The following is a 16510-nucleotide window of genomic DNA, read 5'->3' on the forward strand; positions in this document are numbered from 1 at the left end:
TTTACTACAAGCGAGAATCACTTAGCAAACAATTATTTTGCATATACGTGATCTACATGTTTTTATTTGTGGAAACTGGCTTTTGTATTGTCAAAACTGATCTCTATACATGTTTTTCTGGCAATCCAAAAATCATGAGTTATGAATGTATCCATTTTTTCCAACCCATAAAAACATGTTTCTTTGTGAAAAGAAGCATGAGCCCGCCAAGGCTTGAATCCAACTAAAATTTTCACCATGAGTACATATAATTCTTAAAAAGGCAGACACCTTCAACATGTGGTGTTGATTCATTATGTGACGAATATGAGAATGCCGGCCCCTATCAGTATCATTTTTTTAAATAATAAAATGGCATTGTACAAGCCCACGTGGTCTGCTGCCTCCAAGCAGCATCAGAAAGGGACATTCCATGGTCCTCGTGATTCTCTGTCAAATGGTTTTTGACAATATGTTCCATTCACGTATAGAATCATAAATAGCAAATCTTCATCACAAAGAGAAAAACTCATTTTTTCTGAGAATTCAAGGCCGTTGGATGTGCATGTTGTTGTTGGGGAACTTATAAAGTTGACACGTAATGGAGAGACGTCACTGAACTGGAGCTCCTCACTAAGTAATGCATTCCTTTTCGAAAGACAAGTTTGTCTTCTTGTAGGGAAAGTTGATAAATAAAAATGACCTTTTTTTATGGGCTTAGGCAGACCCAGTTGGCTTCAGTTGCTTTGTTGCATATTTCATGGAACTAAAACCATTCAGGAGGTTATTTTTCGGATCCTATATATCAATACACTAATGATGCCCAATCTAACTAGATCGATGTTTAACTAGATAATTGTTCGACTTCTGAATCCATACACATTTTAATGGAAAACATGTGCAAATCTGTCTCCCCTCCCCGCCAAATCACACACGCATATGTATAAATCTAGTTGGAATTTTATGATCCAAGTTGTTTTGACTCAATCTAATCTGGTAGATGTATTCATCAGGTTCGATCTAGTGGGGAACAACTCTCATGAGAAAACGTTTTTTGAGGGGTAAATTCGGTGCTTTTTATAACCATTCATTTTTGCATCAATGAAAAACCTATACATAAGTCAGATTCAGGTGATTCAAAAGTCAGTTCCCACAAAAAACAGCATGTAGACCACATCCATGAAGACATTTGGATCAAAAAAAAGAAAAGACAAACAATTGTAGCAAACTTTAATACCCTCTCTCTCTCACACACACACATAAATATGAGAGTAGGTGTTTTATACTTGATCTAAAGCATTAGATGTGTTTATCATTACTTATTTATTAAAAATCAAGCTTTGTTACAAATTGATTTGATGTAAAATTTAAATATTTTATCATGAAAATTTTAGTACAATATCAACTGTTTTTTTTTCCTCTTTAGAATACAATTCTGAGCATAAAGATACTTGATGAAATTATACATGTTCTCCATTGAATAAACAATAGTAAACAATGGTAAACACATCTAACGGTTCAGATGGAGCATAAACATCTAAAACTATAATTTTTGGAAGGTCTTAATAGTAACCTAAGGAAAAAGAAGGCAGGATATATAATCCCCTTTTTTTCTCTTATATGTATGGGCAACTAGAAATATGAGAACTATCATGTGAATTAGGCATTTCCAACATATTTTTTCTGCAAATCCAACCATATAGCATGGATCTTGTATTTTCGATGAAAAATACTATTTTCAGATGCTTGAATCTTTAGGAAAATTATGAGCCATTGATTTTCAGACCTTAAAAAATTCCAAATGTATATAAATGGATGATTCAAGAGCTGGTTCTTATAAAACCAAGTATGTATCAGATTTAAGTAAAAAGAATAAAATAATCATGAAAACCTCAGTTCACATGGTAGTTTTCATGTTCTAATGTGAAAGTATTTGGTACCCTCGAGAGTAAAGAACCCCTAATTGAAACTCATAGTGAGAGGTTGTTTTAACCAAATCTAACCCTATGAATATATTCAACAAGGTCAAAATAGTAAGAACCAACTCTTGAAATATTGTATTTTTTTGACATAAAAATATGATTTTATGAGAATTAAATATTCGGTACATTGTATGCCATTGATTTTTCAACCCTTGCAAAATCTTACATGCAAGTTGGAATAACATAATCCAAATACTGATTTCTACTAATTAACTCGATCACATATGCAAGGTTAGATACATAAAAAACATTTAACAAATTTAAAACATAACATTTTTTTATTAATTAGTTTTATACCTATAAGGATAGCAAACATTACTCTTTATATATATATAGGGTTAATATTTGGTGCTATATTGAAGGCACAAAATTATATGAAACTATTGAACTGAAAATCATAGGTTTAAGCTTTATTGACTATCTCATCATATATGTGTTCATGATAGTTTATTTGCGAAGGATCAGAGATTGGATCGTGTTATTTCGATCTAAAAATATAATTTTTTCATTCATGAAATTTTAGTGCATTGTAGACGTGTTGATTTTTGAAGAACTTTTAAAACTTGTTTTTGTGTCGCATTCATATAGTTCAAATCTTATTTTCCACTAAACAAAACCTGTCGATCCCATCTATAGGATTTAATTTACACCTATGATTTCCAGCTCAATAATTCCATTAGCAAGAGAGAGAGAGAGAGAGAGAGAGAGAGAGAGAGAGAGAGAGAGAGAGAGAGAGAGAGAGAGAGAGAGAGAGAGAGAGAGAGAGAGAGAGAGAGTATAGCTGCACCCGTATATACTAGCTTTTTCCGGTGATTGTGGTGTAGGTATGCTCGTATCCGTTTCCAAGTATTACTGCTACCGACATGTGACGTTGCTTTGAGTAAATTGATTTTCACTTCTGCTACCAACATGTGATGTTGCTTTGACTGGAAACTCATGATAGTGTGGCCATTCAATCATAAACCTTTCCTGATGACACACGGCTCAATTTTATTGATTTCAAACTCAGAAGATGTATATTTTTATAAACAAGCTAGCTCGTGTTTGTCTCGTTTAACTCGCGCTTAGCATGAACTTGAGCTCAGCTCAGCTCACCACAAGAGCAAGCCAAGTTTGAACACCCTTTGTTCAGTTTGTTCGGCTAACTGGTTTACCAGCCCTACATAGACGTGCAAAAATTGGTTTGATCTACAAGAAACTTAAAATAATATAAGAAACCCTTTATGTTATAATTTGATTAGTAATTTCTTTAAACATGGAGTATCTAGCTCCAAGAGTGTAAACACACACTGGATAGAAAGGAACAAATCATACCTACTTTTGTCCTGTTTTAGGGAATGATTTTTTTAATTTTTGCTTCTCTCACGTGCTTTAGAAAGAGAAAAGCTAAAGAAATTACTTTGTTGTGCTAGATTATTTTTAAACTTATTTTGAGAAAACCAAAAGACCTAACTTTGATAGTTGGACTTAATCTACTACTAGATTAAATAATATTTTTTTTGTTTAAATGTAATCACTTAATTATTTTGTTATGGTTCTTTCATTTTTAGGTAATGGTTATGCACAAATTCAATGGGTTTGCTACAATCTTGAAAACCATTACTTTCCCTATCTTTTCTAGCTTTAATATACTCTTTTACATGGACACCATTGGTATATATCAACAAATGGATCAATACTAGACCAGTTTGACCAATCAAAACATCAACCATTCATTGAAAATATTATAATTTCATGTTGGCTTAAAGCTTAGTACAGCGTGATGGCCAATACTACTATCAGTTTACAGTAAATGTGAGATGGTGCAAAAGAGCACTAGTGTATCATGAAAATTAATGAGGACTTCTTGTACATGATGCAAGAGTTGATGAAGCATGAAAGGGTCCCTATTATTTGCTGTTCTGCACTCTGAAATAGATTTTGCATCAATTAGACCTTGCTCTTATCACTATTCACATGAACACATCAAGCAAATGTTATTGACATAATAAAATAGGGATTTAGTTTTCATTTAGGTACCTTTGAAGAAAAAATAAATAAATAAATAAAATCAATTAACCTTTTCAAAGCTACAAGGGCTCCACACCTGGTCAGGTGCGATGACTGAAGGCTTTGAAGTTGAACGAGGTCAAGAGTTCGATACCGGGGTGTGTGTCTTTTGCCACAGGTCCTAAGCCAAATAGGAAACAATCTCCTGTTGCCAGGGAGGGGTACTGGTAGAGTTTTACATTGTAGACATGCCACTCAAGTTCACTGGCAACATGACACCTATGAGCTCATAATTAGGGGTGGGCATTGGGATGGCCCAGCCTGGGCACATTTAGAGCTTAGCACATCGGGCTTTAAGTGTGGCCCGGCCTGTTTAGAGCTTAGCACTCGGCCTGGCTCAAATTCATTTGTAAATACTAATAATTAATAAGTTCTTAATTTTTCATGTACCCAACTAATTATATTTTTAGTTTTCATAAAATTAAAGCAACTAATTAGGTAAATAGTAATAGTTACCAAGTTATTATTTTATAATTAATTAAAAAAATTATATTATTAAAAATTAAGAGTAAAAATATCTCATCTCTACTTCTAACACCAGTCTGATCTCTCAAAATGGGGTTCCCAAGCACTTGTGGAGGTAGGTAGTATTAATTATGCCCTATCATCTCGACTCCCAAACAGACAATCTTTCATCAAGAAATACATTCTTTATCAATATTGTCTTTTGCTATCATTAAAATTTTGTCAGCATATATAGTCAACTATTGTTTTAAGATTTTCATCTGACAATGGGTAGGAATAGGGGTGTCAAGGGGTCGGGTTTGGTTCAGACCAAACCTGGCCCCGATTTTCAAGTACGGTATTAGGTCCCGATCCGGGTTTAATCAGACCCACCATAAGAGTAACCATACCCATACCTGATAAGAACTACATGAACCTGACTCAGGCCATACCCAGTAAAATACTATTTTTCAATATTTTTACATTGAAAATTTGCAGGTCTTAATCGAAAGTCGGTTTGGGCCTGGGTCTGGTATAAATTTTTACAAACTATACCCAAATCCATGTATTAATCCGACCTTCAGTTTCGGACCGAGTCTTAATCAGGTCTTCATATTTATCACCATACCCAGACCCTACAGGGTTTGGTACGAGTACCCGTTAACCCTTAGGTAGGAGTGAGGGATGTTAAAGTGATCGTCCAATCAGTGACCATCTCACCTGTAGTGACAAGTGCAGGACCTACGAGAAAACTAACACTTTAAGACCAACATTTTTTTTGCAATAAAGAACTATATCGATAATATTAAAATAAGTGTTACTTTATTTGTATTTTGCATATTCACATCATGGAAATGTACTAGCAAATTATTGGTCATAATGAATGTAGTATTGGAATATAAAGTTTTGAAATAACCAATAATTGAGCAACAATATAGGACCATAATTGACTTGAATTATTAATATTGCTTTGGATCCATTGTCTTTTTATAATGTGTGTAGTTCAAACTGCATACTATACAATGAGTTAATGAAAATTTCCTTTGCATTGACAAATCAGTGTTGAACTAGCGTGAACTTTGATGGCAAGTAGGAAACAATGTTGGGAGCGTGGTTACCAGGCAAGAATATGCACTTTATTTTTTCATATGATAAAATCATTTGAGAACCTTTTTTATAGTTAGTGTAACTCTGTTTTTATGCATAACTTGAGTTTTTATGTGATTGTTTCAACAGTTTCAGTATATTTCTGAAGCATCTTTGTTTAGTGTTGTTTATGCAACATTAATGCGAAAAAGAAGTATTTAGTGATATCGACGTTATCATTGTGAAATTTTGGCACTCATACTTGTTGTAACAAACAACAAATAAAATGCATGATGACTATTTTATGCGTGTCAAAATTATGTAAGGTTTTCTTTATCACAATATAATATAATTGAAAATTATAATAAAACTTGTTTTAAATATTTTTATAAAATATTATAAGGTACTGCAAAATTTTATAAGTTTTTCGAGTAGTGTTGTCTCAAAATCGTTGCTTGACCAAAATGAATAATTTTTACTATTTAAATTAGAGAATTTATGAAGAAAAATAGTACAAGCACGCAAAGATATGCAGCAAACTTATCGTGCTTCAATCACATAAAGAACTTGTTATAGGAATGAAAAGTTTAAATGATGAACTATAATGGTGGTCTTACTTAACTTCAGTGTAAATTTGTTTTATAAAGTTTTATTTGTACAAAATCTTTTATTTGTAATATCTTTAATGCGAAAGTATAGATTCACGGTTGCACATATAGATAGAGTTTTACGGTAACTGTATATGAGGGAAATCTAGCATTTCAATGAAGAACTTGTCAACTCTTTCGTAATGTGGAAAAGAGTTATCAAGAATATCTTATAAAGAGTTGTACTTCTCTTCTTGGGTTTGGCTGCTATTGTTGATTTACATGAATTTACAGGTTTAAGCTCTTGCTTGGCAATTGAGCTTGCTATTATTAATTGTGGAACTTCTAGATACTAATGTAAAGTTGATCCTTATTGTGTTTGGTCATTGTTACTGATGTTCCATAGTTGCCTCTCCTTGTCTGTGAGAGAATACTATTTTCACCACGATCGACTGTTAGAAGGTTTTGTTGGGAACCAAGATGAGTAATCGGAGAGGGAGAGTGGAATGGAGCATTTTTCTCTTGTCACGTCAATTTTGTACTTGGCTTTCTCTTGTTGCTTTCTATGATCTTGAACTTATATCATCAGAATTGTTCTGTTGAATGAGAGACCCAGATGGATCTTTGACTGTATTATCATCTAAGGTAATATTGATAGTTGGTACTGTGTTTCAAAATGCTATGCACATCTGTGTTGGCTTCTCTACACATGCTTCAAGGGGATTTATGATGATTATTTGACTCAGGTGCCTTATGTTGATTATGGATATGGGTAGGCAAGTTTCTGATCTATGGTGCTTTAATTTTCAAATGTGTGTTAGTTATGGGCTTAGGTTGAGGTATCGAGATAATCGTGTCGGGAACTTATGAATGTTGAACAAAGCCACCTCAAAGAAGCGTTACCTGCAGTTTAAGGCCTTCCATAAGCTTTCTGTTATTCTCTAGCAGCTGTTACAAAATGTTAGAAGTTTGATTTTTTTTCACGCTGATCAGTTTCATAACAAGTGGATGTGTGTGAGACATGTTCAGGTGGTTGATGCATTTAACAAGCATTCTTGTCTTGTTGCAAGCAGTTCGTGGAATATTTGAGGCTATTACAGTGGCATTTAGTTTCACTGAACTAGTTCATGTCAAATGGCCCTGTAAAATTTTGCATATTATGTAACAGCTGTGTTGGCTTCTCTACACATGCTTCAAGGGGATTTATGATGATTATTTGACTCAAGTGCCTTATGTTGATTATGGATATGGGTAGGCAAGTTTCTGATCTATGGTGCTTTAATTTTCAAATGTGTGTTAGTTATGGGCTTAGGTTGAGGTATCGAGATAATCATGTCGGGAACTTATGAATGTTGAACAAAGCCACCTCAAAGAAGCGTTACCTGCAGTTTAAGGCCTTCCATAAGCTTTTTGTTATTCTCTAGCAGCTGTTACAAAATGTTAGAAGTTTGATTTTTTTTCACGCTGATCAGTTTCATAACAAGTGGATGTGTGTGAGACATGTTCAGGTGGTTGATGCATTTAACAAGCATTCTTGTCTTGTTGCAAGCAGTTCGTGGAATATTTGAGGCTATTACAGTGGCATTTAGTTTCACTGACCTAGTTCATGTCAAATGGCCCTGTAAAATTTTGCATATTATTAAAGCTTTTGCTTTAACAGAGTATGCACTCAAAGATAGGAGTCTGCAAGGTTGCTGACTGAGAATAAATATCGGTTTTGAAAGCAAGTCTATAGCTGATTGAGTGTACACACTTTTCATGATAGTTCTTTCACTGTGGAAGTGATAATAGAAGGTTGGTTATATGGTTTAAATTGATTATGAAGCAGCAGATCCACCACAGTCGAATAGGAAACCTGAGGGTTTCATTTTTCTGTTATTTCAAGTCTTGCAAATAACTGATGGGTTTTGAGTATCAGACCCGAGATCTCACTATGTACCAATTGTCTAAGTCCGATTCAGTAATTGAAATAACCTTAGCAACCTAAGCTATGGATTTTGAAGATCAGAACCGAGATCTCACTATGTACCAATTGTCTAAGTCTGATTCAGTAATTGAAACAACCTTCTCAACCTAAGCACATCGGTAAGGCACCCGAGAGTCAAACTGACTTCATTGAAGTTTAATGATTATAAAAAGACAGGTTCTGTTGAAGTTTAATGATTATAAAGAGAGAAAAAAATTCAAGCCACATAAAAATGAGATTCCAATGTCCAAAGAAGCAATGAAGGAGCAACTTGTGAGGAGCGTGCTATGGTAGAGCAGAAAATTCAAAGATTGCCAATCGTCAAAACATACTGTAGTCTGGTGTGCAAAAACCTCCACAGATTTGTCACTGTGATAGTTTTTAACCTTGTAATATATTAGGTTAAACAGAAGACAGTAGAAACAAGAGTCAAATTTCTACTCTTAATAATTTACATATAAGCATATAAAATTCCTCCACCTTATTATGTAAAATGTCATCAACCCCAACCCCCAACCCCCAGAAGAGGAAGAACAGAAATAAGAACAGAATCAAGTAACAAGCTGGTTGTAAATGAATATCATTCATCAACCTTTTTATGAATCGACTACATTATTCAGTAACTTTGACAAGAATCTCTTAATTTTTATCAGAGTTTCCTGTATCCTTAAAAATTGACAATTACAGTACCCTTTATCATGCTCTTTTCAACTGCACATGTTACACATCCCGAGGACACCTTGCAGTTCCTGTGACCTATTCCTGCAAAAAAAGAATACTGTGCATTGGAAGAATCCTATTTAAAATATAAAATCGTTTTAACAGGAAAAAACCCTCACCGGAACCACGAAATCATCGTGATCCAAACAAAAAGCTCGCCAAAACACAAACCGTCCTTCGAAATCAAGAAAGATATTTTACAACAACATAGCCTTGAATAATTATCAACAACATAGTGCAGAAAATAAGCAAGCCAAAAGAGTCTAGATAAACTAATGGACAAGGTCTTATAATTGGCCTTGCATAATTACATGTTTTTACCCTTATAATAAGTCAATGCCACATTATACATGACTAAATCAGTATTCTGCAGCATTGTCATATGACATTGGATCTTTAAGATCAATTGTACATCATAACTTGCATAAATTTGCTCCTGTCTCATCCTTGAACTGTCACATAGTTTGTTCCTATCAAATGGGCTGGTTAAAACCAGAGTTACCGGAAGCGCCTAGCTAAAAGGGGAAGCGCGCTTCCCCGAAGCGCGCTTCGGAAGCGCGAAACGTCGCGCTTCCGAAGCGTGGGGGGAAGCGTCCCCCTTTTTTGGGAAGCGCGCTTCCCTTTAATGGGGGACGTGTTTCCCTTTAATGGGGGACGCGCTTCCCTTTAATGGGAAGCGCGCTTCCCCCATCGCTTCCCCAACGCTTCCCCCACGCTTCCCCCACGCTTCCCCCTCACTTCCCCTGTTTTTTCAAATTTTTTGTATTTTTTATTTTTATTTTTTTCGCTTCCCCCTCGCTTCCGAGAAGCTTCCTAGGTCGCTTCCGAGACACTTCCCGAATCGCTCCTAAGTGGTCCCACGCTTCCCCGCTTCCTAAAATTTTGAAAGTGCCTCGCTTCCCGCTCCCGCTTCCCGTATCGCTTCCCGCTCCCGCTTCCTCAACTGGCAACCATGGTTAAAACCAAGTTCAAAAGTAATGAATTTAGGCTCTTGAATTGACCTGTCAAATAGCATCCAACCAGTCATAAGCTATTATCACTTTACAGAAACCAAGTTTAATGTCAAACCTTAGACCATTGGTTGCAACAGTTCAGTCTTGGAATTGCTAAAAAGAATAGTTCACCTGTTGGACTATCCCAAGAAATGGTTGCCAACAGCAATCTTTCAATTTCAACCTATACAATATCATTTACAAAATGTTAATGAAATATTAATTTGGTATTACACTGAAATGTTTTGTCAAAAAAATCAGAAAATAAAAATACCCTACTAACATACATCATCAAGAAATTAATATACTTGTATTCTTTAATTTTTTACAATTTCTTTTGTCATGCCCTGTCCCCTTACAAAAGTGACATATTCTTGGCGGTTTACCACTAACAACAGTTTTATAAGTGTTCCTACAAAAAAATAAAACATACAACCAAATTGTCAAAATCGGTTTCAAAAAATAGTAAATATATTAGCAACAAAGTGGATTACCCTAATTTGAGATTGAGGTTGCATGTTGTAGAACTATGTCCAGATTGTCCACAAGTTGCACAATTCTTTGTCGCCTTGCTTTGATGGATGCCTGATGAAATTTGTTTACCACATCCTTTGGAACACACATGTTCACGATCTCTAAGAATAACATCATCATTTGCACACTCAGGATTGGCACACAGAACTCTCATGAGTAAACTTGTATTAGAGGTGTTCTCATCATGGACACTTTCTTCCTCATATTCGATAATATTGGCACTTGTAGCACACTCTTGCAAGTTTACTTTTTGCATTTGATCTGTCAATTTATTCAAGCCACACTTTCATATTGCAATGATAAACTTACACATTTGTTTGCTTTCATGGAAACCATATGCTTCTTTATAAGCATACTTGTAGTTAAGTCATATGATACTTGCAAACACCCTAATTGTTGTATGACGCCAGTTTTTGCAACCCTTGTCCATCGCTTAAAGGTGTATTCTAGTGGCAATTCCTAAATTTGTTCGGCATTGAAAACAACAAACAATACCAGAGGTCGGGGTAGGCCTAAGAAGACCTGGATGGAGATGATAAGAAAGGATATGGATGCTTTGAACCTCACCGAGGACATGACATTGGATAGAAATGAGTGGAGGAGAAGGATTCATGTGGAGGACCCAAAATGATTTTCTTTTTGGTTCATATCGCCGACCCCAATTGTTTGGGATGAAGGCGTTGTTGTTGTTGTTGTATTGAAAACAACAAACAATACCAGAAGATTTCCACATGCGACACCGAGATCTTGATAAATGTTGACTGCTTCTTTCATATGTATTATGTATTCTTTTATACTCTTATTTTCAAATTGTTGTATCACTTTGTATGTTATAACATGGTCCACATGTTCAAGTTTTGCATAACAACCTACAGAATCTTGAAATTGAAGCTTAAAGTATTTCATATACATTGTTGGGGTAAATGTATTTTGCAAGTAAATCTTCATCGGGTTGCAAGTGTTTGTGGGTTGTTTTTCTATCATTCTTTCAAAAATCATATTTCTTTTCCTTGTGGTGATGCCTACTTATTGTTGCTTCAAATCTTTTTACAAACAAATGTAATAGAGTGTTTGCATCAACCCATTTTTAAAAAAAATTATTCATACTTTCACTACGTTGTGTGGTAGACAAGAAAGTAGTGGAGAGAGAGGAGGAGAGGGGGAAGGCATACTTGGCTTTGTGCTGGAGAGAGAAAGAAAACAAACATAACATAACATTTTATTTTATAAAAAGAAAATATCAAACTGGCCCCTCCTTTCTTTAAAAAAAGATTCATCCACACCCCCAATCTCCCCAAAATATTATCCACACCCCCAATCTCCTCAAAATATATATAATATATATACAAGTTGGACTGGATCCAACCCAATCCAAAGTCCAAACACATAATATATCTATATATATATCTACTGTCCCCGTATCCGTAATTGTTGACTTCGTTGTGTCGCACCCTACGTACCCGTACCCATATGACATAACTTCTGCTTTATTAGCTAACACATCCATCACTTGCGATGACTTCAAACCAGCTTAAATCCATGACTCCACAACCTTTTTGTGAGGACTATCAATTTTTGTTGTTATTTTATGCATGCCAACTTTTGATAGAGAATGCAAGTAATGATTGTGTCCATATTTAATACTGGTAACAACCCATTTTTCTTTCACAGGACACCTTTGAATGTTCGTTTTTGTTGAATAACCACATCCCATTATAACATTCTTTTTTTTTCAATATGTTTTTGCTTCTTAAACCCTTCATTGTTGCATGTGAACTACCTCCAAGTAACTACTCCTTCCTCTTCTGTTTTCTGTGAGTAATTTTGTGAGTATCAAAACCACCCAGTCTAGCATACCAATTGTAAAATTTATAGACATTCATATCAGTCTAAAATTTCATACCAATGCTGGGTACATAGTTTAATGACACAGTTGGGACGTGCTCTGGATTCACCTTTTGCAATTCAATATCTGTCTCATATGCAGTCAATTCATCCAAATGTTCTTCAAAAACTTGTTATTCATCTGGAAGTGTATTAGCCTTTTCATCCACATTTGCACTTCCATGATCCACATTCGCATTGTCATTATTGCTATCTAAATCCAGCATCATCTAAATGTCTTCACTCATTTCTACATGCTTGTTCATCGACATATCCAACTTCCTTGCCAGGTTTGAATTTGTAGAGCTTTGACATGTATTATCCATATTTGCACCTTCTGTCCAAACAATTAAAAAAGTAATTTCTCTTTAAAACAAAGCATCGCCATTGCTCATCTAAATGTCAATTACATATGATGAAAATTCAAAATGTGTTAAGGGTATTTTAGCTATCGCAAGTCACATTTGAGAATGGTTCATTCAAGAGCAAGTATCATGCCCAAGGTTGTGTGTATTGTACCATATCGTACAATACAGCATGATGTGTATCGTTACGATATTATACGATGTGTATCGTTACGATACAATACAATGTGTATTGTTACTATACAAAAAATCAAAATGATATGTACTCGTATCGTGATACGAGTGCGTATCGTATGTGTCATGTGATACGGGGTGTATCACACGATACACTTTCGGCATACTTTAAAATTTAAAATTGGATGAATCATAATTTTTTCTTTTTGTGTTTTAAATACCTTTTGAGGGTGGACTCCCTCATTTGTGTAGAGGTCATTAGAGGGGTATTCACGCATCCTAGGAGTCATGAGTGTGATTTGGGGGCCGATCCTTGCGCAAGGAAGAAAACTTTTGTGGTTTGCTCAAGTAAGAAGGCATTTTCACTCAAGGTTGTGAGATAAAGTAAAAAATCTTCGTTCTTTGTTTCATTTGTGTATGATTGAAGTTGAAGGAAGGTAAACTCATTTTTTTATGCTTTTAGAAGATATTACTTTACTTTTAGTTTTTTTACCCTTAATCCCATTTTTTGTACCATTATAACTCAACATTTGTCCCTAAGAATATTATTGAGCATTGTTTTATAACTTTATAGTAATTAAATTTAGTAACTCATGGTTTAGGAGGTTGATGGAGGTCTTGGAGGATGCCTCTCAAAGGATTCTGTATTGAAATATTGTACATTAGTTGACTTGGAGATGTGTTTGAAAGGAATAGTGAAGTGTAACTTTTGTGGTTTTGTAATGCATAAAGAATTGTATAGCTTTAAATGTCATGTTGTGGGACATAGAAGCTCCATCGTGAAATTATGTATGCATCACATTAATATTGATATTCTTGTTGAGCTTCTTATTAGTCTTATAGAAAATGATAAAAGAAAGACACAAGTCCCTGCAACATTTGCGAGAGAGAAATTGCCAGAGGTGATCCCTGATTAAGAAGATGAAGATGACCCATCATCATCTCAAACTACTGAAAAATGTAATAAGCGAATAAAATCATTGAGATGAAGTTTGACAACAAAGATGAATTTTCTTATATGTTTTTTGAACTCTAGCTTTATGCCTTTCCCTTTAGCATGACATTTTGTAACTAAAAAATGTAACTTTAACTTTTGCAATGAGTTATGAAAACTTTTTGGCTTTTGAATGTATGATTATTTTGTCATAACCGATTGTATTTATGGTGATTCGATGTGTGTCTGTTGCATAACCAAATGCATGATTGTTTAATGTTTAAGAACATATCTATGTTTAGTTAATCTTATTACATAAATAAATTATGTTCTTGCATTATATGATTTTTTTGTTTTTTAGATATTTTTTTGTTTTTAAAAAAATTAATGAAATTTACAATTTTTTATGATACGATACTATCTTACTTTGGGCCCAACCGATACAAATTACAATATGACACTTGCAACCTTGATCATGCCTACTTTTGCAACGAGTCCATGTTCAAGGGAAACATTTAAGATCTCTATTTAGCATCTGCCAGAGCCAGCTGATAGCATAGATATTCCCTAATGCGATTCAAGGCACTTCATCTGCTCTTTCCAATATTCTGCATATATCAAGGTTGCATATAACTTTTATTTAAAAACCTGAAATTAGACACAGTGTACTAACAAGAGGTAAAATCATTATTCATCATAAATCATGACATAATACAAAGCCTATCATGGTTGCAAGTATACTGCTGTGGAAAAAAGAGCAGACAAAAATTGCAGGTCATGACATCATCCCCTTGCTAGCATTCATCATCAAATGTTGCAACAGTACATCCATCTCTACAGCTTCACATTCTCTTGTTTTTCACTGTATCCGTCTTATTTAAGATTTTTTTTATTAGTAGAAATTTACCTTTTCCCCTCTTACTTACTAGATAACAGTCAATAAGTACTCAAAAGAAAATGATTGTGGTGTGCCAATTTGTGAAAGCCTTATATTTCTTATTGAATTTTTCAGTATTGCTTGTATCAAGTTATATCTCATCAACAACTTGACAAAGGCAGAACCTAGCCACCCAAATCACATGCAACCGAGGCACTCAGAGCATCTAGATTGTCTAGAACCAGTAGCCACCTTGGAACACGTTGTAATAAACACACATCACGGACTAATCTTTTTTTTCCAAGCTAGGCCAAGGGAAAACCCCTATCAGTGACTGCACATTGACAGGATTCTGGTTGGTAAAACCCCTGATGATCCCTTGCTTATCAGCGAGTACACATAGTTTTGACCTTGTGGCAAGGGACAGTTTCCACGGGTTTCGAACTATGGTCATCCCATATCAGATGACGAACCAAGTCGCCTTCTAACTAAGAAGGCAAAACCTAATCAAATGAGCCTTGGTTCACTAGTTGGTCATGCAGTTTCCTAAAGCAAACTAAATTTAAGAACTTTATGAATCCACAAATGGTTCCCCATATAAACCATTAGATGAGGAAAGAGCAATGATATAGAGATAAGTTACAGAAAATTTACAGGCACTGCAGTGTCTCCATGTTCTGAATTCAGAATTGGTAGCAGATATACAAACAATTGAACATCAAAATAATTTGCGGGATGAATGTCAAACACAGCAGAGAGAGAGAGAGAGCGGGATGAATCAAATGGAGGTCGTAAAATGTAAAACACAGCACACACACACACAAAGAGAGAGAGAGAGAGAGAGAGAGAGAGAGAGAGAGAGAGAGAGCACAAAAGATCAAGGAAGTTAAAAAAAATAATTACCAAAATACAATCCGATTCAGAGAGAGACGCATGCTTCGTGCAGGAGAGGGAGTGGAGCAGAGAGCAAAGAGGGAGAGAGTGAGCAAAGAGGGGGTTACCAGAGGGAGGGGGAGAGGGACGCTTGGGTGCGTCGTCGCCGGAGGTTGGTGGTGCCGTAGTCCTTGGGTGCGTCGTTGCCGGAGGGGGGTGGTGCCGTAGTCCTTGGGTGCGTCGTCGCCAGAGGGAAGGGAGGGGGGGAGAGGAGGGAGACGGGAAAGGGGGAAGGTAGGCTAGGAAGGCATATAAATAAGATGAATGTGGGCCATCCGATCATCTTTTGATCGGACGGTCCAGATTTAGTTAGCAGGTTTTATGTGGGTTTTTTATCTGGCGTATCTAACACTTCGAATACAAGAACTAGAAATAACCATCACATTTTTTGTTTTTCAAATCCAACCATGTGGACGTGCTCGGCATGATGAAGTTGTCAGGAATCAACAACTTGCTCATGTATTTTTTACGGAAAAAATGTGATTTTTGAATGCTTGAATATTTATAAAGATTAAAAGTCATTAATTTTTAAAACCTTACGAAAATTATGTTTATGCATCAAAACAGGATGTTTCAAGAGCGGTTTATTAGAAAATCAAACATGTAAATCACATCTGATCATTCAAGAGAAAAAAATAAAAATTCATGAAGATAGTGGTCCACACATTAGTTCTCAAATTTTCAGTTTTCATACTCTAGTGATTGTATATATAGAGAGAGACATAGAGAAAGAGAGATTCCCATGGTCAAATTCACTGACCGTCCATAGTGCGCGTCAATGGATGGCCAGCGCAAAACAAATCAGTGTTTTTGATGATTTTTTCTGCCAAAGGAGAATTAGCGCGACAAAATTGTTGCCTAATGCTCTGGGCAGATTAGCAGCAACAGAAAACATCGTTAAAAGTCATTAGTGGTGCCTTTTGTTGTGCTATTACTCATTTTTAGCGGCGACAATTTTGTCAATTCCCATCATGCTATTTTTTTTTCTTTGGCATGTGATCATC

The 16510-nt window shown here is 35.4% G+C and overlaps 1 long non-coding RNA gene across 1 annotated transcript; it reads right to left on the reverse strand.

Moving 5' to 3' along the window:
• Nucleotides 1–9560: 9560 nt before the first annotated feature.
• LOC149831007 (uncharacterized) lies at nt 9561–15711 on the reverse strand. Its single transcript, XR_016432979.1, has 3 exons — nt 15575–15711; nt 9938–9989; nt 9561–9814 (listed from the first exon to the last, which is right to left on the reverse strand). It is a non-coding gene; the product is annotated as an uncharacterized LOC149831007 (long non-coding RNA).
• Nucleotides 15712–16510: the final 799 nt, after the last annotated feature.

This window comes from Nuphar pumila, chromosome 7, assembly GCF_984573655.1.
Source record: "Nuphar pumila chromosome 7, dmNupPumi1.hap1.1, whole genome shotgun sequence".
NCBI lineage: Eukaryota > Viridiplantae > Streptophyta > Magnoliopsida > Nymphaeales > Nymphaeaceae > Nuphar > Nuphar pumila.